The sequence below is a fragment of the Pholcus phalangioides genome, unplaced genomic scaffold, assembly GCF_987345545.1.
Source record: "Pholcus phalangioides strain wild (caught in Gottingen) unplaced genomic scaffold, Ppha-v1.0 ptg000042l_1, whole genome shotgun sequence".
Classification (NCBI taxonomy): Eukaryota; Metazoa; Arthropoda; class Arachnida; order Araneae; family Pholcidae; genus Pholcus; species Pholcus phalangioides.
The window spans coordinates 6,452,656-6,476,869 of NW_028301628.1; the positions used below are offsets into that span (position 1 = coordinate 6,452,656).

At 36.5% G+C, this 24,214-nt stretch overlaps 1 long non-coding RNA gene across 1 annotated transcript; it reads left to right on the forward strand.

The window, feature by feature from the left end:
• The first annotated feature begins 1,278 nt into the window (after nt 1-1,278).
• LOC149064377 (uncharacterized) lies at nt 1,279-13,665 on the forward strand. The gene is made up of 3 exons (XR_016195726.1): nt 1,279-1,555; nt 9,965-10,257; nt 11,766-13,665. It is a non-coding gene; the product is annotated as an uncharacterized LOC149064377 (long non-coding RNA).
• Nucleotides 13,666-24,214: the final 10,549 nt, after the last annotated feature.

The window sequence follows — 24,214 nt, forward strand, 5'->3', positions numbered from 1 at the left end:
TCCTATGTTTGTACCTTCTCCAGGTCAATCTTATGGTCATTCCCATGTTTACACGCTCTCTAGGTTCATTCCCATATTTGAACAGTCTCTAGGAGTGATCCTTCGATCAATAAGTTACTCTTTTGGTGGATTAAATGCTTACACACACACTCTATATTCTACTTTTTCCGTCACTGTCATGATTACACACCATATAGGTCACTGTTCTGGTCAATCACATGCTTGCGAATTTCTAGGTCACTCTTTTGGTAGCTCACATACTTGCACACTCTCTAAGTAACTCATGAGGTCACTTACTGACCTGGCCTTTTATTCATGCACATGCGTGCGCATTGTTTTTTGGCACTCACATGCTCGCACACACTCTCTACGTCAGCTTTTTGGCCACAAATTGACTAATCATTCTTTAGGTCCCTGTTCCCGTAGCTCACATGCTTGCACACTCTCTCTCTAGGTAGCTTGCGGTCGCTCACTGACCTAGTACATCTTTAGATCATGCATATTTTTGCCAATTCTCTCGGTCACTCTTTTTGTCACTCAATAACCTGATCCCGTATTAAGGAGTATTTTTTTTCGCGGTTTTTGCGCCCTTCTCGCATTCTATCGTGATTTTCTTCCTCGCTCATTGCTCAAATTCCACCATCATAAATTTCCGCCCTGGGCTATAGCCCATTTGTCGCCCCCCCCCCGCTTTCCTCCTATACATATGGCTGTCTCCGTATTTAAATACGCGCAATATTAATTCGATTGCGAATTTCTTCAGCCTTTATTTCGAATCATTTTTTTTCCCCCATGAAACGCGATGTTGTAATAAACTAAAACTAGGTGCGAAAGCAAGAAGCTGCAGGGACTACGCGGCGGTAAAATATTTATATAGGGGGGGTAGGGGAAATTTCCATTAGTCACACGAAAATTAGGAAAAAGACATCGGGCACACGAATCCACAAAATTAATTTGTGACATAAAATAACAAAAATAAAACGATGCTCTGATGACTTTTGACGTTCAACAGGCAGCTTGAATAATAATCAACTCAACTCGGGTGGGGAGAAAACAACAACCGGGGGAGGAGGACGACGACCAAAAACCAAACAAAAATATCATAATATAATAAACAGAATTCTTCTCCATTGAATGCGTCCTCCCACGTTCTCCCCCCCCCCTCCAAAAACCACTCGCCTTTTCTTATAAGTACTTACTATTCCAAACCCCCGCCCCCTCCTTTCCCTCAGTTTCCAAGAGCAACGGCGGAGATAAAATTACCCGGGGTTTTGCGCAGTCGGGTTGCGCCCTGGACATAGGACGCCATCCTTATTTTTCCCAGTGTGACAAAGGAGCTCGCCACCAAACAAACGACGACACATACATACTCGACCGAGACCTTATCGCTGGCTCTGAATTTTGACGACTTTGAAATTGTTGAGATATAAGAGACATTTTGTGGTTGAATATTTCTGTCTTGAAGTACATCTAATAGACGGCTTCATCGTGTTTGTTTTTGGTATGAGCGCGGCCGTCCAGGGGGTCCCCCGGCACGCCCACCTCCGGATGGGTGGTAAGTACTGGATAATATGTTTTTCTACCCTTTTCCTCTATCATCGTGATCTGTATCTTAACTAGGCCTCGTCGAAAACCCGTGGCATCAATACGGTCGATTTGAAATCTGTTTGTGGGGGATAGGTCTATATCCTCTTCAACGTCCCTTCCGTCGATGACTGTACCGTACCGTTCTGGTACCAAAACAAATCCTTTGATAAATTGACGCGTAGGTATCGTGCGTGTGAGCAAGACATTTTAGTGGTTGACCCCATTGCCATCGCGTTGTGAATGAAGGCATATTGCCATGTTTGTTTGACATATCCTCATGAAAAAAACTACATTTTGATCTCTCCTTTGACATGAAAAATTGTCTTTATGATTCAAATACAAACATGGCCGCTTACTTAGAGGACAGTTGGAATATAAAATGCTGTTTTCCCGTTTTCTTGAATAGTTGTAATAATTTAAAAAAAAATCTCTAAAAATTAAATTAAATTTTAAAATTCCCCATTTTTTTAAATTATAGTTAATAATCTATTTTTAAGCTTTTCATGTTTCACCTATCAATTAGGGTGAGTGAGAAAAAACAACAAACCCATGAATTTACTAGTTTTAATTTATGGTAGGTAGGTTATAGAAATAATCGATTTATTGAATTAATTACAGTCTACAATAGTGTTTCTCACCTGGCAATATGCCACCTGGGATATTCTAAACGAGCCACGGGGTAAAAATCCGACGGAAAGGAAGCCATGAAAGGTGGCTGAGAGGGTTTATGCAGGGAGCTGCGAATAAAATTCAAATGCAAAGAAATAAAGCTTTTAAAATCAATCTAGCAGAAAACTCGGGTCATTTTAAAACATAGGGTCATCCTGGCAGGGACCATTGGGGGCTTCATGTATACAGGTGACCTACATGGTGAGGTAGGTCTAAGAGTATGTTGATGTGTAAGCTGTTATTTTCAACTTAGTACGGTGCCACAGAACATCTCTTTCACCGTTTATGCCATGATGCTAACTCAGCCCTGCGTAGAGCATGCCATGTCTGCATCTTCACTAGGCCTTGTTGAAATTCGTGGCATCAGTATAGACAATTTCACGATTAAGACCTGGTTGGGATAGGCCTATATGCTCTTCAACATCCCTTTTATGACTATACCGTATACCATTCTGGTACCAAATGAATCCTTTGATAAACTGACGCGTAGGTATTACGTGTGTGAACGAGACATTTTATGTGATTGACCTAATTCCGTCGCGTTATGAATGAAAACATATTGCCATGTCTGTTCGACGTATTCTCATGAAAGAAAACGGCGGTTTTTAATCATTCCTTTGACGTGAAAAATTGTCAAAATGATTCAAATACAAAACGTGGCTGCTTAATTAGGGGAACTACTTCCGTTTTTCATCTGGCATTTAGTTATAAGAATATATAAAAAAAAAAATCTCTGAAGAAATGGTTAATTAATAATAGAATAAAAATTTCCCGTTTTTATAAATTATAATTAATAATGTATTTTTTTTTACATAGTTAAGTGTTTGCGGGTGAGTGAAAAATGAATCAATGAATTTACTGAGTTTAATTATAACGGGTAGGTAAGAGAAATAATTGAATTAATTTGGTAGATAATTTGGGTTTATCTCGTTGATTAAAAAGATTTCTATATTTTTATCCATGATAACTAGAAACGACTTTACTTATTGTGTATTCTATTTTAGTATTATTTCATTCATTTTGCGCGTTCTCCATCTGCCGTCGCTCGGTTGGCTAGTATGATGTCTCTCATTGGCTTTTCTTCTGTAAGGGTTTATTGGCACAAACACAATTTTTATAAAATTCAGTAAAATCTCTCTAATAGGGTGATTCCTCTGAAAACTGGCTATTCAGCATATAGAGTCTATATTATAGACCATTGGGTCTTCAACATTTTGAACACGGCAGGCCGAATTGAAACTTCCCACAAAGCCCGCGGGCCACAAAACTCGTGTAATTTAGTTATATCTTAATAGAAGGGGCCGAATGGGCCCCCGATTTGAACAGAGACAAATATCGCTTGTTGATCCGTTCAGGGATCGGTTTTGGGCCCTACATTATTCTTGATTTATATTAATGACTTCTGTTTATTGGATCTCAACGGACAATTAATATGATTCGCTGATGATACAGCCCTTTACATCGAAGATGACAACATTGAGAACCTTATTAAAAAACAGAGGATGACCTCAGATACATTAATCAGTGGATGACCGAAAACAAACTCGAATTAAACGTAAACAAAACTCAGTATCAATGTATTAAAACAAGAAACATAAACTCTAATTCTGAAATCTCTATTAAAATACGCACTTGTCACCAACAAACACAACGGAACTGCAATCGTCCTGAAATACAAAGAGTACACCGATATCAATATTTAGGAGTCATTATATAGGACCACTTAAAATGAAACTTGCAATGTGACAAATTAACTAATAAAATCCGATTTTTTGATATAGTTATGCTTTATGAATTGAAATATGTAATAGATGGAGATTTCTTAAAAGGCATTTTTGTATGTATGGATTTAAATTCAGTAACAACCTATGGACTCTGTGCCTGGAGTGGGGCTTACCTAACCAATATTACAAATTTAAATTACACATACAACAAAGCAAGAACACTAATAATACAAACATGTAATACATACGATAACAATATAAATTGTTATTGACATTAGACAGCTATACATTTACAGACTTATAAATTTTGTCGTGAAAAACAACAATTGGTTACAGCGGAAAACAAACAGAACTTCAGCGAGAATCAAACATGAGTTCCAAGTCCGCAAAAACACCTTTTCAAAAATGTTTCTCGTTCCAAAAAATAATGAATTCATTCCAGTCGACAGCTCATAATCGTAGCAATAAATATGATGCTTTCATGTATGCAAACAACGTACAAAATTATGAAAAATATATTTTAAGACTGTTTTCATAGAATACAATATAAATAGTGTGACATGAATGGGAAATATTGGGATAATTTCAAATGCAGCTAAAACAAATCAAACAGACATTTTTCATGATGTCCTGGCACAAAAAGAAAAGAAATACATATTTATGTATCTCTGTGTGAATATGCGTATTTATATGTGTATCTCTGTGTGAATATGCGTATTTATATGTGTATCTCTGTGTGAATATGCGTATTTATATGTGTATCTCTGTGTGAATATGCGTATTTATATGTGTATCTCTGTGTGAATATGCGTATTTATATGTGTATCTCTGTGTGCACATGAATAGCGTTGTGAAATGGAAAGGTATATTTGTTACTTAGACTCATTATTTGTATAAGAAATGTATTTTTTCAGATAATAATTCAAATTTTTACAGTGAATAACTTTTTGAACTATTCATATCTTATTACATAACATTTATTAACGTAACGTACGATTGTTGGGAAATGGAGGCAAAATATAAAAATTTAATCCATAGGGCGGCCTGGAAGGACGTTGTGTCCCCTTGGGGCTCAATATGATTATTATGTGTTCGTATGTTGTCCTTTCTATGTGGTTTATGTTTTGTCTTTGAAATGTATTTTGTTTTTATTTTCGCAAATAATAATAATAAAAAATAATAGAAGAGTTTTACTTATTCTGAAATTATTTCTTTTGTTTATTATAAATTTTTATTAGTTCTGAAAATATTTTTAATACTAATTCTGAAATCTTTTTTTGATTAATTACTGATTAAATTAGTTAATTCTGAATCTTAAATCATTTTGAATGATTCTGCAATTATTTATTTCGGTAGTTGTGAAATTAAATTTTCTTCCTTTACATATCCTGAAATCATTTCTTTTAATAATTATGCAATTATTTCTTTATTGATACGGAAAAAAATACGTATCGGAAATTATTTCTCTCATTACTATTATTATTATATTATATTACATTACATTACATTACATTGCATTGCATTACATTACATTACATTACATTATATTATATTATATTATCATTATTACAAGTTATTTTTTCACTAATTCTGAAATTATTTGTTTGGAATTGTTTCTTTCATTAATTCCAAAATTGTTTCTTTCATTAATTCCAAAAAATTGTTTCCTTCATAAATATTCCAAAATTGTTTCTTTCATTAATTCCAAAAAAATGTTTCTTTCATAAATATTCCAAAATTGTTTCTTTCATTAATTCGTAAGAAATAACGAAAGAAACAATTTTGATTCGTTAATTCGTAAGAATTAATCGTTTCTCAAATGTTTTCAACCATTTTATGAAAATGATCGTTGGGCCACGGCAAAATGCTTCGAGGGACAAATGTGGTTCACGGGCCATGCTTTGAAGACCTGTGGCATTGGCGGAGAGTTGTATCCCATCCCCTACATCAAAAATGTGTGCGGGTGACCTACTATATATATGTGTATATACATTATCGTGCCCCCCCTCCCGCAGATCTTCAAGCTTATCTCTGCGAATGCCCTTCAGACAGGTGTTAGTGCTGTCTTCGTCATTAGATATCCTGGAAAAATTTCCGTTTCAGTACCAAATATTGTAAGCAGCTTTTTTTTTTTTAAATCTCTAATTCTGAGCGTGTTTCCCGATGAGCACGAAACCACACATTAACTCTAGCAACATGAATGTGTTAGAACTGCTCAGAATACGCGCTCCGGCACGTAACCAATTCTTCCAAAATTCCCGCGAGGAATGTTTACGAAGTGCATGTGCGGTTAAGTAGTAGGCTACTATAGTTGTAGTAGTAGTAGTATTAAAGTTGTATGGGCTTGTCTACGTTGGTCTGATATGGTCTGCTACAGGCATCTTCAACCTAGTGCTCGCTCAATCTCGTTCTGGTAGGATAATCGACTTCACAATCAAACACCCTAATTTAAGTTGCCTTCAATGTTTATCATTATGCTAATTTTGAGTTTCAGCATATCGCACCTTGGCAAAAATTGATATGACTTAACGATTCACGAATTTGGGTTAACTCCATATTCAAAACAACAATTTTGTTTCTATACAAGTCAGTGATATTGACATTCCTGTTACTACAAACTCGGCCGTTAAGCAGCAAAAGTTTCGTTCTAGTAAACAGCCCTTTGTACTGAAAAAAGTGAAGTTTATTTTCGTTATTCTACAATTTTAGGTTTTTTGAGTTATGTAACTTTTCTTACCGGGGGTGCGATATGTCAGTGCTGCTATACAGTTACTCCTATATATTATGATGATGGACATATCATGGGTTTCAACATGGGGTTCCGGGGCAGCTTTTTTTTTGGCGTTCTGCATGATCAAACACCACGAAACCCTTAAAAATCACGGAAGACGGAAAACTTTCAGAGAAGAAAACTTTCTTGTTACTCAGTACTCTCAAACTTGTTCTTTATTTTGAGTTTTAATGAGATAGTATCGCTTATAAATAAATTCCGGACCTGAATAAATAACTCCGAAACCGTAACATTAAATTTTTTCCCATCGAATTTTTGAACCAAAAGCAGAGGTTCATGAATGTAACTTTTCGTTGCATCAGGAAATTATTTGTAAAAACGACGTGGGGGGTTTTTTTTGGAAATTTTTTATCCACTAGATGTCACTTTAGAAATGAAGGTTTTTGAATATTAGCATTTACGTGTTGTTACTGCAAAACATGGAGCACGGCATTTTTCAGCAGCTGTATCTCAGCTGTCAATACATGCAGCTGTCATATTTCAACAGATATAGCAGCACCATCAAGAACCCAAAACAAACACAATTCTAACAACATTAATACCTTAGGGCCACACCCTACACTCAGAACACACATTCCGGCGTGTACCAATTCGTTAGAAATTCTGTAGAGGAATGTGTACGAGGCGCATGTACGGTTTAGTAGTAGTTAGTAGCAGCAGTAGCAACATTTAGGTGTACTTCACGGGACACTCAGGGCCATCAGTTACATAGGGGCTTCCATGATAAGATCTGGTGCAATGATTTATGACAATAAATATGTACATTAAGAAGTGGTGCATAAACCCTACTTCATTTTGTCCCGTGGCAAAATGATGCTATTTAGATAGCAGTAGGGACACACTTGTTTTGGATAAGTATTCGAAAATTTGTTTGAGTTCCATAGAACAGCTTCATTGTCATCAAGTGCTTCCCGGAACAGCCTTAAAACTATCAAAGTTTTACGTCGGAAACAACTGACTTAGTGAGTGCGCAAGGTGTGAGTGAAAAAAAAAAAGACAGATACAGAAACATATTTACGGTGTGGGGGGAAGGGCCCCCTCCCTATATGGGGGGAAGGGCCCCCTCCCTATATAGTCCAGAACGCCTAATTTGAAGGAATGACTACTCAAGAAAACTAGACTAGAATGGGTAAACGAGCGTCAGCATTTGTGCAACTCACACGCGACAAAAACATAATTTCGCCTCCGGAGGGAAGCCACGGGCAGAGCCCTAATCGGAGCGCCCTAAAATTATGTGGTTCTTATAAATTGCTCTCGAATTCCCCCTTGGATAACTGAGGCATTTGCCCAAGCGATTACCTGCTATGTACGCGTATTATAGCACATTAAAAGCGGTTCTATTTCGGTTGAAAAACCACTGCGGTTCATTGTTGGTGCATTGGCGTCATCTGCTGTTAACTATGTAAGGAATATAGCCGAAGCTGCGTGCGCATGCATCCACGTGTCGAGAGAGAGAGAGAGAGAGAGAATTTATTGTAACCCTACTTCTCAACGCTTTCTTTCGCATATTGAGTTCATGAATAATAACTATTATTGTTACATTGGAACCCTTGCTGCTATCTATGAAATATAAAAAAGACGAAACATCTGCTTGAAAAATCCTGCTGAGCTGAATGAAAATGTTTATTTCGGTGGTACCTCTGGGATAGAGATCCATCTATCCCATCACTGTACATTATATAGAGTTATTGTGAATCTGGATGCCATCTTACAATTCTAAATATTGTGCGGTGGTATAACTTTGTCAGAGCCCCACAAACCTGGGGTTGCCAGGGCTCTATCCCTGTTCCCGAGACAATTCTTATTCTTTTTTTGTTCACATTATAGACAGGCCCGTGACAAATTTGGCCTCGGTACACCGTTGCTCTAGGTGGGGAACATGAACTTGGTGGCCCCATGGGCTTCATGGGAAGTTCGAATGTGGTCCGCAATGTCAGAAGGTTGAAGACCCTGTGTGAGCAAGACTTATTCTATTATATATAGAAATATGATTAAATTTTTGCTACCATCAAATAGAAATACCACTGTTATAATTTTTATAAGAAACCGGTGGCCGGTTTCCGATTAATATAAAGCATAGACGAAATAATATAATGTGATGATTAATTAAATATTTTATAAGCAATAATATATTAAAGAAAATATTAAATTTGCCGTGAAATTTTAACAGTTGCTGTTTTTAGAGAGCAAAATAATGAATCTAAACGCGATGAATTCACTTTCCCCTTAGTTCTTAACCACAGTAATTACACATAAGAACAAAATTTTGCACGTTTTACTTCAATTATTCTACCATTCAAAAACAGCAATTGTTAAAATTCCATAGAGAATTTAATATTGAAATTAATATTATTGTTTATAAAATATTTATAGTTAATAAAGTATTATATTATTTTGTTTATACGGCACATTAGTTGGAAACCAGACACCAATTTCAATCAAAAATTATAACAGTTGTACTTTTACTTGATAGATGGCAGAACAAGTTCTAGTTAAATAATGTTTCTTTATTGTAATTGAATGCTGTACTGTGTGCCTTGTTGTTTTCGATATTTTGTGAAAAGCATATTTTTGCTGATAAAATTTTATTTCACCCATTTATTGGTTATGAACAAAAGTATCTAAGAAAGAAAAAATAAATTTCATGGTGTAATTGTGAAGGTTGAGCAATGAGCAAGCACCCTTGCTACAGACAAGTGGTTCTCAACCTTTGGAAGCCCAATTTAAATTGGGGCATAATGAAAGAAATCGTCTGAGAACTAATGTAAACTCAGAATCGATGAATCAAAAACCAGACCTGATATAAATGAAAGAAATACTTTTCCAGAATTGATGAAAATTCAGAATTTACGAGAGAAATTATCATTGCCGTAAGTGCTGGGCACCCAAAAACAAGGGGGGCCGGTGTGACTGCACCTGTCGCACACCCTTAAGGGCGGCTCTGGGACGCGGCACAAAGTCTATAGACCGTCTCACGATTTGTTAGCGACTGTCTATAGACAAAATACGTGATTTGTCTACAAACAGTCACGCGATTTTGCCTATAAGTGTCGACAGATGGAGGAATACGCATTTTTTTCTAGCTAATTATTAACGTGGACATTAATTTCTATATGATGCTACACTGATGCACTTTTCGCTTTCTTTGTTAACCAACTCGATGGGCAATAATTATTGTACTTTTGTATCGCAGACAGGGGACCCGGGCACGGGCAATTCATGAGGCCTCCTCCACACCTGAAGCATCACAACAACAAAAAATCTGAGAAGGCTGCTGAGCAACTCCAACAGCAACAGCAACAACAGTCTGTAGCTGCAGCAACAGCAGCAGCAGCAGCAGCTGTTGCGGACGAGAGCAACAACAAGGCAAAGACAGAGACCGTCACTAAGAAGAACTGATGGTTTTGTCTCTGGTTGTGTGTCCCTTGTTCTTTTGAAAAGAAAAAAAAAAACCAACCTTCCTGCTTCATTCCTATATAAAATCTAGTAAGTCGTCATTTAATAATTTGAGTGAATGATAAAACACATAATTATCATTAATAAATTCCATAATTTAAAACATAATCGGAAAAATGAACCTCCTTCTTAGAGACCATATGACCTGTATACCATTCACTGTATACCAGGAGCTTTCACATGTCACAATCGATGAAAATACAGCTCCTACTAACCCTTGCAGAAAGTGTTTAATCACATACAGGGTGCCCCATGAATTCGTAAGTAGTTTGAAAATTCATAAAAATTGAAGGAATTTTGGTATATTTAAATGCGGTTTTTCGCGAAAATGTTATTCTCACGAAGAGAGGTTATTTTTTTGGTAAAGAAAATAAAATTATCTCAAATTTTTGTCGATAGACGGCTCTGCGTGATAGCAAATCACTGGAAATATGCGCATGAGTCCTATAAAATGCAAGGTGTATGATTAATAGCTCCTTTCTCAATATTACTGTTACTGGCTCTTACATAAGGTTTTCATTGCGATGTTGAAATAGGTGGATACAGCACTATTCGTGATGTTGTATCACCTCAGCTACGAATCACCAGCTAAAGCTTTACGAATGTTTCGGGCACAGGAGAGATTGAAGAAAGATTCAGGTCCGAAATTCTGTTATTTGCTTTTGTGCAGCGTCTTCAATCGACTAAAATTTTAACTATATATATATATATATATTTTTTTTTTTTTTCTGTACCCAAATAAAATACTTCTTCGTAAAAATAACTTTTTTGCAAACCAACATTCAAATTTTCCTTCAATTTTATAAATTTCTAAACTATTTACAAATTTATGGGACACCTACTATAAAAAAACACTGCTAGCAATGACCCGTTCAAAATGGAAAAAAAAAACTGAAATTAAAAAAAAAATACTTGTCTATGGAACTGTAAAGCGAAACAATCATTCTAAATACGCAATAAATGAAAAACCCCAAAATTATTCCTTAAAAATCAGTGTATGAATTGGTAAAACGAGGGTAAAAAGTGTTCGATCACATATACTCTGTTTTAAATAAATATGTTACCTCGAAATATGTAAATGGAATAATGTTTGCGCAGTTTCAGGGTAATTGGTCAATGCATAAAAAATGTATACAGCTCAGTTTCCATCAATTATACTTTTTTCTGAAGCGTTGAGGGATGGCATCCAGAAGATTTATTTCCGATCATCTTAACCAGTGTTTCCCAAAGTGGGCGATGGAATAGTCCTGGGGGCGATGGAAGCTACGGTTATACCATTGGATTCCATGGGCTTGTTTGAGTTGGGGGGGTGATGAGAGAGAGAAATTTCTGAAGAAGGGGGTGATGGAACAAAAAAAGTTTGTAAAACTATGATCTTAACGAACGATCTTCCATTATAATTTGAACATTAAATATGATTGTACGTATATAGATAGCAACAAATTAAAATGATTATTTTTGGTATTTATTTATAATTATGAATTTATATTTTTTTGCACGATTATCTTCAAACTAATTATTTCTTTACTCTGTTGCAGTTTTGTACGTATCCATTGGAACAATTTTTTGCTCGTGAATTCCCGCATGGAAACACAAAAAGAGTTCACGGTCCCTTTTATTCCGAATGTATAATCAAATCAATATTATGATTCATTTGATGAAATAATCAATTTCCATTTTTTCTCTGTGCTTATAGTGTGGAAAACGTACGTCGATGTTTTTCGTGAGAAAACTTTTTTTCTCTCCTTAAATGTTTTTCCTCAATAGTTACATGATCTTTAGTATATTGTTTATTCTGGAAACGCTCACTGAGAATAAAACTCATAACTGCTCATTTAGAATAATTTATACCGATTATTATTACGGAGATATTTCTCCTAATAATTAGCATATGATGCACTTCTGCCTGTAGTTGGTTGCCAGTGATTTTTACTTCAAAAAAAATATATAATATAAAGCATTATATCATACATTATTTATATAGTCATCAGACAATGAACTGACCAAAAGAAAAAAAAAACATGAAACGCTCACTTGATCGGACCAGACGCGTTATAACTGAGCATATAATAGATTCGGTGATTTTCCCAAATAGGCTTTAGATCCCTAAGAACATTCTGAGATCTAATAGTAAAGCTCAATATATATATATTGAAATTTCAAATACGAACATGCTCATTCTGATCGAAGGGGAAAACAAAAAAACCATTATATTGTAATTACTATAGTATGTATCGCAACGCAAAAGGGGAAAAAACTAAATTTTAAAGAAAAGTTAATTTTTTGTGAAATTTAAAAAAATAAAATCAATTAAGTGCGTGCGAGAACAATAATTTATCTACGATTATTACTTCAAAGCGATCGGAAAATGACGCGTTTGACCGCGGTTATTTGTGCTTTATAAAAAGGAAAGGAAGAATTTTTTTGAGTAAAATAATGATTATACGATTCGAAAATGAGATGCAGGTTATACAAGGTGATGATGAAATTTTAATTTTTTTAAGACACCATAAAATTTAATTTTTAAAATAATGGCAACGAATCTACAGGGTGTATCAATCAATCTTGAAAAAAAAAAAAAACTTTTATCATTATCAGCCGTTATTGATATAAACTTCCATTGATATAACTATTGTAATTAATAGTATGTTAAAAGTCTTATATATAAAATTTCTTAACGAATAGACAGATAACTTTTTCTCGAATTTAGCGATACTTTTTTGCTCTTATATCAAAATGAAAAAAATTGAAATGAGTATGCGCATAACTAACTTGATTTTGCGTGTCGATAACACATCGCACCCCGGCAAGAAAAGTGACATAACTTCAAAATTCACTAATTTGGGTTAATACTCCATATTCAAAACAACAATTTTTTTTCCATTACAAGTCAGTAATATTGACATTCCTCTAACTACAAAACTAGCAGCTGTGCAGCAAAAGTTTCGTTCTAGTAAACAGTCTTTTGTACTGAAAAACTGAAGTTTATTTTCGATACTCTGCAATTGTAGGTCTCATGAGTTATATCACTTTTCTTGCCGGGGTGCGACATGTTCAATAATGTAAGTAGAGCAAAAGCTATTAAAATTTCAATTGACATCAGTCAATTCAAAACACACACATATGATTCTTAGAGAAATACCTGACAAATATTTGAAAAATCTTCTATAAAATTTCTTCACTAGAAAATCAACAGATAACTTTTTCAAATTTAGTGATTCTTTTTTCCTTTTGTACACTAAAATACAAACATTTGAAATGAGTATGACACAAAATTTACTTGATTACTTACTTTTATATTACAACACATGGTCCGATAATATGATAGTTAGAACAAGCTATTAACATCTATTGAAGTTAATCTATAGTGAGAAATACATGTATGCGGTACATATCGAATAAAAATTTGAAAAATTTCTCATAAAAATTTCCTCAGTGAAAAAAAAAAAACCAGATAAATTCTTCAATTTTATAATAATTTTTATATAATTCAGTGATTATATATTTTCTGCTTTATATTAAAATATAAAAAAAATGTACTTGATTTTATACATTGAGATATTATAATACATTTTAATAATATAATTAGAACAAGCTCAGATATAAAACGATTTTTCCGTATAAATTTTTTGGTAGTGTTTGTTTTTTCTGTTTATAACTATTATGATACAAAATCAATGAACGTTTCTGGAAATGGCGTCCTTTTGAGAGTGAGATGATAATCTGGAAGGTCACAATAATTTTTTTATTTTTGATTGTTTTTCTTTCGATTAAGTATCCTATTTACTTTTTGTCATCCCAATAATACCTTGAGCGAAATATTAGTGCGTCATTGAACTAAATAAAGATATAAAAGTTATACACACACGTGTAAAACAAGTGAACGTGAGTTGGTTTAATACGAGCGAAAATTCAGCGTCATTATCATTTTTCCGTTAAACACCTTCCAGATTTCATTTGGGACTTTTTAGGTTCAGGCCTGGTTTCCAAGTTAGCTCGAATGCATAAAAAAAAAAAACCAGTGTCTTTTTTTTGGTGAATTCCTAATTTTGTAGTGAAATTCTAAATTAAATTATTCGTACTCAAACTACGGAATTTTGCCGCTGCCAATAAGTTATGTCCTATACGTTTCGTATAGTGTGACATAAAATGATTTCCAAGTCTTTAAGGCCGATTAATAAGGAAATTCATGAATACTTGACGAGTTTCTCAATGGACTAATAATAGTCTACGGACAACAGGTTGGGGAAACACTCTCATCAGGTTGCCATTTCCATTTTTGTATCATTCTGTAACGGCGCTGGAGAATTCGACCGGGATTCCACTCATGTTATCTGACTGCACGTATGTTACTCATGAACGAATATTCGATCTGAACCTGTTGTTGGGATGATGAAGACGATGAAGCAATTAATAAATGCTGATTGTTTCAATGCTAACTTCAATTCTTTTGTCTGGTTAATTGATAATTTCATGAATTATTTTTTTTCCCCCGAAAGTAGTTTTGGTGTATTCACCATTTTTTTAAAATTAATTAAATTATCTGAGCTTGTTAAGATATGGATGTAAAATTAAAGCAAGAGTTAACTCATAAGTAACTGGAATTATGAAACTTCAGAAACACACTCGACATGTTTTTAATGATACATTTTTTCAATACACAAATTGTGAAATTTTAAAATTGACTTAATTCTTAACATTCATTTTTATGAAAATTATTTTCCTCGTTTGCTTTTATGGAAAGTGTATACCTGCATGTTGTGTAATAACTGCTAAAGTGTGATGGATGTAATGTCTCGTGGAATAAAACATGTTTGTTAAATGATTATGTTGTATGTGTGTTGTAAATCGTTTGAGTTCTTTTTTTTCCTTCCGGGATTTCTTGAAAACTTCAAATTTCAAAAACCTAACGTGTATTTAACAAACTCACCATTCACCTAACTTATTTTTGTACACATACAATGAAATTTAGAAAGGTTGTATGTTTAAAAGTAATATGTGATTACATAACTAGAATATTTATTCGGCTTTTCTCCCCATTCAATTTATAGGAAACAGGTAAAAAAAAGTATATTTTTAGCTGAAACATGACTCATGGCGTGACTAACGATCATTTAGAGGAAAAGAGATGCGATGCAGCTATATAACGAGTTCTTATTTTAGTCTGGATCTAATACAAGAAAGACATCATGAATACTTGATGCAAATATAGACTAGACCCCCTTTTTTTTCTTAATCACTTTTGACATTTAGCGGAAAATACGTTATTTGACGAGGATTTTTTTAAATTCTGTTTTTGAGGAAAAAGAAATTCATAGAGAACTAAAGAATTCTATTATTTATAAAATCCACTCTTCACATGAAAATGTTTTTCTAGTTTTCTTTCTGTCTAGAGAGCGTCTTTCAAGTTTTTAGGTTCACATGCATCGACGAATTTAATCTGAGACGACATCTTAGATGGAATTTCACCATATTCAATGGTTTTTAAGGAAAAACGAAATCATGGGTGAGTTTTTTTTCCCCCATAAATTTTAAAAAGAATTGAAAGCGTTACGAGATTGCGAAAATTACGAAATTCCTATTCAGAGTTACTGAAGTCTTTCCCGGGAATAAGATTTGAATTTAGACTCAAATAAAAGTCCTTTTCTTGTCGAAAGAAAAATTGATTTTAAAATTTCATTTTCTCAACTTATTGTTAAAATATGATTTTATACTTTTAGTTTCGTTTTCAATGCCATTTCTTTTAGAGAAAATGTTTTATTTTTTGTTTCAAAATACACATATAGTTTTTTTTATATACAGTGTGTCCCGTGAATCCGAAACTAGTTCATTTTTCATAAACATTGAAGGAATTAGTATACTTGAATGCGGCTTGCGAAAAATTTTCTCGCTAAGTGGGGGGTTTGGTGCAAAAACAGTTGAAATTTTTGTCGATAGAGGGTGCTGCACAAAAGTCTGGCACGAGTAATTGAATCGCAATCTCAATCGTTTCGCAGGACAATTTTTTTTTTTGAATGTATTCTGTATTCAAAACGTTCGTAAAGTTTCATCTGGCGATTCGTGGCTTGAGCTAAAACAACTTTACCAACTTTATCCACGAACCCATCACAGAGAAAACCTTATGTAAGCGCCAGTGATGACAGGAAAATTCGTATAAATGAGCTGTTAATCCTAAACGCTGCATTTTATAGGATACTCATTTGCATGTTTTCAGTGATTTTCTTACGTGCAGTGTCCTCTATCGACAAAAATTTGAACTGCATTATTTTTTCTGTTCCAAAAATTAAAAAACACTCCTCCTTCGTGAGAATAACTTTTCCACAAACCGCATTCAAATATACCAATTCCTTAAAATTTTTTTTACTGATTTTTAACTTACGCATGAATTTATGGAGCACCCTGTATGTCATGAAAATGCGAAAGCCGAAAATTTGATAATCTGATGTTTCTAGTTTGAATGAATGTCTCTACGAAATTCTCGGGCTCGTTTTCCACACTGAACTGAATTCATGGAGTTCCGATCAATGAAATCATAGTTGTCCGATGTGGAAGTAGCACATAACCATAAGCATGCTGTTAATACGGGGTGCTTCACCAAAAGTGTCTGAAACGTTGAATCGCTTCCTACGAAAAAGGCATTAATCACAAAAACTAGATTTCAGAAAACAGCAAAAGACACTATAAAGACACTTAATAGATCAGAGGCGCTGACATGAAGAAAACATTTATGGGTGGGGGCATAGGTTGGGATAGGGTGGGAAGATTGACTTAGAAGTCTGCGGGGGCAAGGTCATTATTGCTGGGGGGGGGGGGCACGATGATGATGATGTCAATTCATCTATACATATATACATTAGATCAGTCGACTCCACGTTTGACTCTGGGGGGGGGGGCCGCCTCCCCGTATCTCCGCCCATGGGTGGGGGACTGAAAGTTTCTGGTCGTCCCGTATATGCGGGACTCAAGCGCCTCAGCGAGAGAGGGAAGGTGCATTGCATTTTTTTTTTTTTGTAAATTATTGAGAACGGGGCTGAAATGACCTCAGATAATTAGTTCCGGTGCCTATACTGTAGACCAGCCTTTTCTATATAAATTTTAAAAACGTCAGCTATACGGATATGTTTTACCAGGCATCACAAAATAATATAGACCTACTTTTAGCATATAAAACACGTAAAAAACTAAAACTGGTCTAAAGTTTGAAGGAAAAAAAGTCTCTCCGCAGAGAGCATAGGCGGAGATAGACTTGGAAGTCCTGGGGGGCACGGTCATTATTGTTGGGGGGGGGGGGTTGGCAAGATGATGATGATGTCGATTCATCTATATATATATATATACATTAGATCTGTCGATTTCACCTTTGATGCTTGGGATTGCCCCCTTCCCCCGTATCTCCGCCCACGGCAGAGAGTAGGCAGATTTTCTACACGGTATTTACACAATATGAAGACTCAAGTATTTGCCCTTTTCACTTCAAAATATGGAAGACAGGTGGCACCACCGGGGGAAAAACCCCGGGTGGCGACGTGGTAAGATGCTCGTCTACCACAACGAAGGTTTTCGTCAGATCCATCCTGGGGGGGGGGGGAAGCAGCAACTTCTTTCCCGATGAACTTGACCCGACCAAACCAACGATAGATGGCGGCATAATTTCTGCAATTCGACCCAACTTTATAAGTAGAAAATTGCTGTATGGCGATATGACCGGAGTTGGTATGCGGTGAAATTGTAGTATAACAAGGAAGAGTGGCAACCCGTGCAGCAACCCCCCTTCTCCCAGGACTGCCCCGTTCGGAACCGTGACCAGAGCTGCCGACATGAAGAAAACATTAGACGGGAGCTGAAGGTTCCTAGTCGTCCAGTTTATACGGGAGTCGAACGCATATGCAGGAGGAGGGAGTATGCGCAGGTCCGTAACTAGGCTGGGTCTACCGGGGCCAAGCTCCGGGACCCCGAGCCGAATGAGAAGGGCCAACAAAAAATATACACTCATTTTTTATATATGTCTTAAAAATTTTGACAGTTTCTTGTATGAAATAATCTGCAAGTGAGACTCACTTCCAAAATTGATTGATGAATTCCAAAATGAATCATTGAAAAAATGAGAGGAGAAGAGGGGGAGCAAACTCTTCTTTTTCTGAGCATAATCCTTTCAAGGCCCCCCCCCCCCCTGAGAAGGCACACTACGGCCTTGAGGAGGGGGGGGGGAACTAAAACAAACCGGAGCCCCCCCCCCCTTCCCAGGTCCAGGTTCAGACGCCTATTCACGTGGCTAAAATAGTATCTGTCCTGTTGGTGGTGGCAACCTGGTTTCTCATTTCTGCAACTTTCGGCGGCGATTGGTCAAAGCGTGTATATATATATATAGATATTCGCCCTCCCCCCACACCTGGAGGGAAAAAAAGAAAAAAAATTCTAGAAACCAGAAAATGAGGACAAAAGAATACCTTTCAAAAATATATTAAAATACATTGAGAGTGATATCAAAAATAAGGACATGGCCTTATAAACGAGGCTGTCTGATGTCCCTTTGATCAATTCAATAAAATAACGGAGGACACGTGAGATAGTTAAACGAAAAATTGGGTTTTTAACGCATATGCAGAAAATATAATACAGGTATCTCTCGCTTCTTGCGATTTTCTCGCTTTACGCGATTTTTTTTTTAAAAAGGTGCTTTTAGAAATTCCAACCTAAAAATTCGGGTTGGAGTTTGGAATACAGGGTGTTCTCTAAGTGCTAATGTGGCCTTTATCTCATCAACCACCTGTCGTAGAGGCGTGGGACCCCTTCCCCCAGCGTCAAAGGTGGAGTCGACTGATCTAATGTATATATGAATTGACATCATCATCATCTTGCCCCCCCCCCCTCAGACTTCCAAGTCTATCTCCGCCTATGCGTAGAGGTATGATTCTAGTTTAAAAAATGCTCAAATGCGTTCAAAAAAATTGCCCTGTACCAATTAAAAGTGAGAATACAGCATGTCATAAAATGAAAAATCTAAAAGTTTACGTTCTTCGTGCGTCCTCTAACTTCTAATTAGAAAGACGTTGTCCTGTTTCTTCAAAGCTCAAAAAAGAAGATATATAATAGCAATAAAACATATATATAAAACTAACGGGCAACGCTTCTTTCCCTCATTTATGCTGACCTTTCCCAACTTTTCCCCGTTTTTCGAACTCGAATATCTCTGCGAATATTGCAGTTAAAAACATAAGATCTCTTTTGCTGGACTCAGAAAAGACAGCGCAACTAACACATTTTGGGCATTTTTTAAATTGGAACAATACCCCTACGACGAAAGGTTGATGTAGTTGATGATAAAATGTCGCATTAGCACTTACAGGACACCCCTGTATAACATAGTTGAATCCTTTGACGACGAAATATATACATACGCTGGATTTTTGATGACGTAAGCTAAGACAAATACGAAAGAAATTCTCAGATACAACTCACCAGATCCCACTGATGAACAACGTTTGCCGATGCCACGAGAAATTTAATCGGAAAAAGAAAAACAGTTCCAATGAAACTAGAATTTTTATATTTTCGAGAAATATGCGCAATTTTCTGGCTTTGCTACTAAAGTTTCTATAAGGCGACAAAAGAAAAAAACCACGCTACCTGTCAGGAGAAAATCTCCCCCCGTTCTTTCTTTACGCCGCTGAAATCTGGGACACTTACACCTCCAGTAATATAGACAAACTCGAATCAATCCAAAATAAATCCATCCGATTTGCTCACGACTGATGATCATCTTTCGTTTTCGTATTCTAACTTGAAAATGAATTTCATCTCCTTCCTCTCTCTCTCTACTTTTCGTCTCATTTCTCGATTAACATTGTTATATAAAATTTTCCATGGTCAATTTAACATAGATAATTCTGGTATATTAGCCAAACCATCCTACATCTCTAGAAGACTTGACCATTCCCTTAAAATAAAACCTATTTTTGCTTCCACTGACAACTTTAAATATAGCTTCTTTTGTCAAACCATTGGTGAATGGAACAAATTCCCCAAGCTCTCTATATTGTCGAATCCCCCACTATCACTAGTTTTTTGTCCAATACCAAACAACATCTTGGCCATTTCCAATCGCATCCTCTTGTATAGGCTCCAGGGCCAACAATATTGTATGAATGAATAAATAAAATATCCCGACTGTTACACTAAAATGAGTTATCAACCATCATACCAGGTTCTCCAGGAAAGCAAACATGTGCACTCACTAGAATCAATCAGTAGTGAAGACAGAGAAAAAAAAAGCATTAATTCATTCACGTCGCCTAAATTTACGGGACTGAATAATTTGAACAAAAAAAATAGGAAAAGTATAATTAACCCTCTTTAAGAGGCAATATTAGAAATCACTAAATACTCCTCTAAAAAGCCACACCTTTTTTAATGAGGTAGGCTTGCTTCTGATTAAGTAGGGGCAAACTCAAAGGTATATAGAAAAGTTTTCAATTGAGAAATAGACTTCACAAAGAGTGGTCGGGTGAAGTTGGTTTTCTGTGGTTCCCAACTTCAAGGCGCAAATGCGAGCCGATCTCCCCGTTAATCTGGCCACAGAGAGCAACAGGCCTACAAATATTCAGTCACTACACATCACTTCTGAGATATAGATGGCAGCACTGAAAAATCATACACAACACTAGATACGCACTAAGACTGTTAGGTACACGCACTTACAATTCCGGCACAACTCACTAGGTAGTAAATTGCCCATAGCGATAGACCTGAGTTGTGCTCGGCTTGAAAAAAAAAAAAAAAGACTTCACAAAGTATCTGGAGTTGCCAATGCTAAAATAAGAGGCGAGATATCTCGTCATTGTCGCTCAAAAGGTTACATATATATAATTCATAAAAAAAGTTTCTTAGGGTTAGGGGCCGTTCAAGTATTACGTAAGCAAATTTTTAGCCATTTTTGACCCCCCTCCCCCACCTTGTCAGCAAAACACTGACCCCCCTACCCAGCAAAATTTCGTCATCAGCTCTGCGCCTCTGAATACTAACTCCTATTTTCATAAAGGGTGGTTGATGACGTAAGCATTATCCAAACCCCCCTCGTCATCAAAAGTCAGCAAATCGGAAACCCCCTCCCCCTCATCGATGATGACGTAATACTTGAACGGCCCCTTAGATCTTTTCAACTCTGAATGAAACGAACTCCCTATCTCTTTCTCATGTTAAATTCAACTCACTTTACGTGACTTCGACTTACGCGACTATTTGCGGAACCAATTAATCGCGTAAAGCGAGAGACGCCTGTGTGTGCCCATGGCCCACCACCTTCTCAATGAAGAGAATAAAAAAAGAGGTGGTAGAAGACGACCTGGTCCATGCTGGAAACTGCTTGCATATTGTGTAGTGACCCTAACGTGAAGTTTATTTCTTTGTAATACTTGTTATATAGTGCTGCCATCCATTTTTCTAAGTATCAGAGAAGTGCAATAATTCAATAATTGTACCATTATAGGCATGCTGCTCTCAGTGGCGAGGCTTCTTAATGGAGAGAACAGATGCATTCACACCTCGAAGTTAGGAACCAACTTCAGCCGACTGTCACTGTGGAGACAATGGGGTTCGAGCCTGTGTCCTCGAGATGAGAGTCACTATGACCCCTCGACCACTGCAGTGGCCCCCCCCCACATCCCGAGCAGGGAGCCTAGACTGGCACCTTTGGCAGGGGCAGTTCACAGGACCCCCCCTCGGCAGTTAATTTATAGCGTTAAAAAAACCAAAAAGCAGAAAAATAGCAAGAATCATCCTGGGCCCTGTGTACAAATGATTTAGATGAATAAATTTGAAGACGGTAAGAAAATGTGACTCTTAGATAAATACAAGTTCAATTGAAAAAAGCCATTCACAAATTACATAAAAATAACTTTTATTTGCAGCACATACAATCAGAAGGAAAAGAAAAAAACAAAAAGGGAAAACGTAATGTAACAAAATCAAAAATGCGAAGGAAATTTTTTTTTTTCGAAAAAGGAAGGAGAAAAATACGGTTTTTCTAAAAATTGCCTCAAAATAAATCATTGCAAAGCCTATCTTTTCCTTTAAAACAGCCGACAGATGAAAAAAAATTACCGTTAAATGTGTGTAATTAATATGTATATTATTACATATTTTTATACATGTCTTATGAACAACTTTTATACTCTCTCTCTGCAAGTAAAGAAAGCAAAAGATATTTTTGATATAGTATAAATATTTTTTCTTCTTTATATATTTATAATATATATATATAATATATGCTATGTGTTACGATATAAATGTGAAGCCTTTATAATGGCTGGTTATGCCAAAAGCATGAAGAGTATTGTTGTTCTCCCTTTGGCAACATGTTAAGTGGAATGTCTCCCGTAAATAAAGTGTGATGATGAAGGACGTGCGTTTCCTTGTGTGATTAGTGTATTTCACTTACACGATGTATCCAGTCCACCCACCCCGTTGTTTCGCAACACGTTATCAGCACGAAGGCTCCTGGATAGACGTTTCATCGGTAAGTGGGAAGTAGATAAGTTAAATCTAATTTCACAAAGGATCGAAAAAAAAATTCTACACGCGCGGAACTAAGCCTAACAGAGATGGAGGAATTGAAGATTCCAAAGCTCAATAGGGACAATTACAACGCGTGGAGTATACGAACGCGCGCCGCACTGGTGCAGAAAGACTGCTGGGATGCCATAGAACCCGGATACGGACCAGAACTGAGGGAGGACGAGAGGAAAACCAATGAAAGGGCCCTCACGTTTCTGTTTTTAGTGGTCGAAGACGACTTTTTAGACGATATCGCGGACTGTGCGAGAGCGAGAGATGCTTGGGCATCCTTGAGGGACATTCACACGAAGTTCGGATTATTACACGCACTGCAGCTTCTTAGAGACTTTTTTAATGTGTCGATGAGGCCTGACGAATGCGTAAGTGCATACTTGGGAAGATTGATGGACTTACATCGAAAGGTAGCGTCCTGTGGATATGGTTTCACCGACAGGGAAGTCGCTCTTGTGATGTTAATGGGTCTACCCAAAGAGTACGAAGGTCTGATACTGAACTTAGAGCGTGATGAGAACGAACTGTCCACAAAAATGGTAAAATCGCGTCTGATTGTGGAAGAGAAGAAGTTACTGCGTGACCATACGCAAACGAATCGCGTAGCTGTGGGCGATAGAGCTCTTAAAACTGATGATATAGGAAAAACTCGCGTACAATCAGGGAGATACTCCAGATATAATGAGAGAAGAATTCGGTGTTTTTCCTGTGGTGTTTGGGGACACATAGCCAGAAACTGCCCGTCGAAGAATACGTCCCATCGGGCCGATAAGGTTTCGCAGAACGCGAATCGGACACTGACTGCCAACGCTGGTAACAAGAAGCCTAGCTGCGATTGGTATCTAGACAGTGGTGCAACGGAGCACATGTGTTCACAAAAATATAAGTTTCTCAACTTGACAACTGTGAAGTCCGAAGTGGAAATAGCTAATTCCGAAAAAATGGAAGTGGTTGGAAAAGGTGAAGTTGTTTTGAAGCCTGTTAAATCCTGTGGTAAAGAAACATTCTATCTAGCCGACGTTCTGTACGTACCAGAGCTCGACGGTAACCTCCTTTCAGTGGGAAGAATCGAGGAGATGGGAATGACTGTTTCATTTCAAGGAGGCAAGGCCATCGTCAAGGACCCTAATGAAAGAAATAGAGTAATCCTTACTGCATATAGAAGTGGGAGACTTTATAAGGTTGAAGAAGCGAGGACTTATAAAGCGCATATCTCAAGGCATGAGGATCTTATCCACCGACGCTTAGGACATTTTCATTTGAATGCAGTGAAGAAGCTCATGAAGCAGGATGACACTGTCAATAGTTGCGCAGAAGCAATGGAAGATGGAAATATTTGCTCTACTTGTGTCCTTGGAAAGATGAGAAAAATTCCTTTCCCTAAAGGAGAGACCAAACGTGCATCGAGGCCACTTCAGCTCAT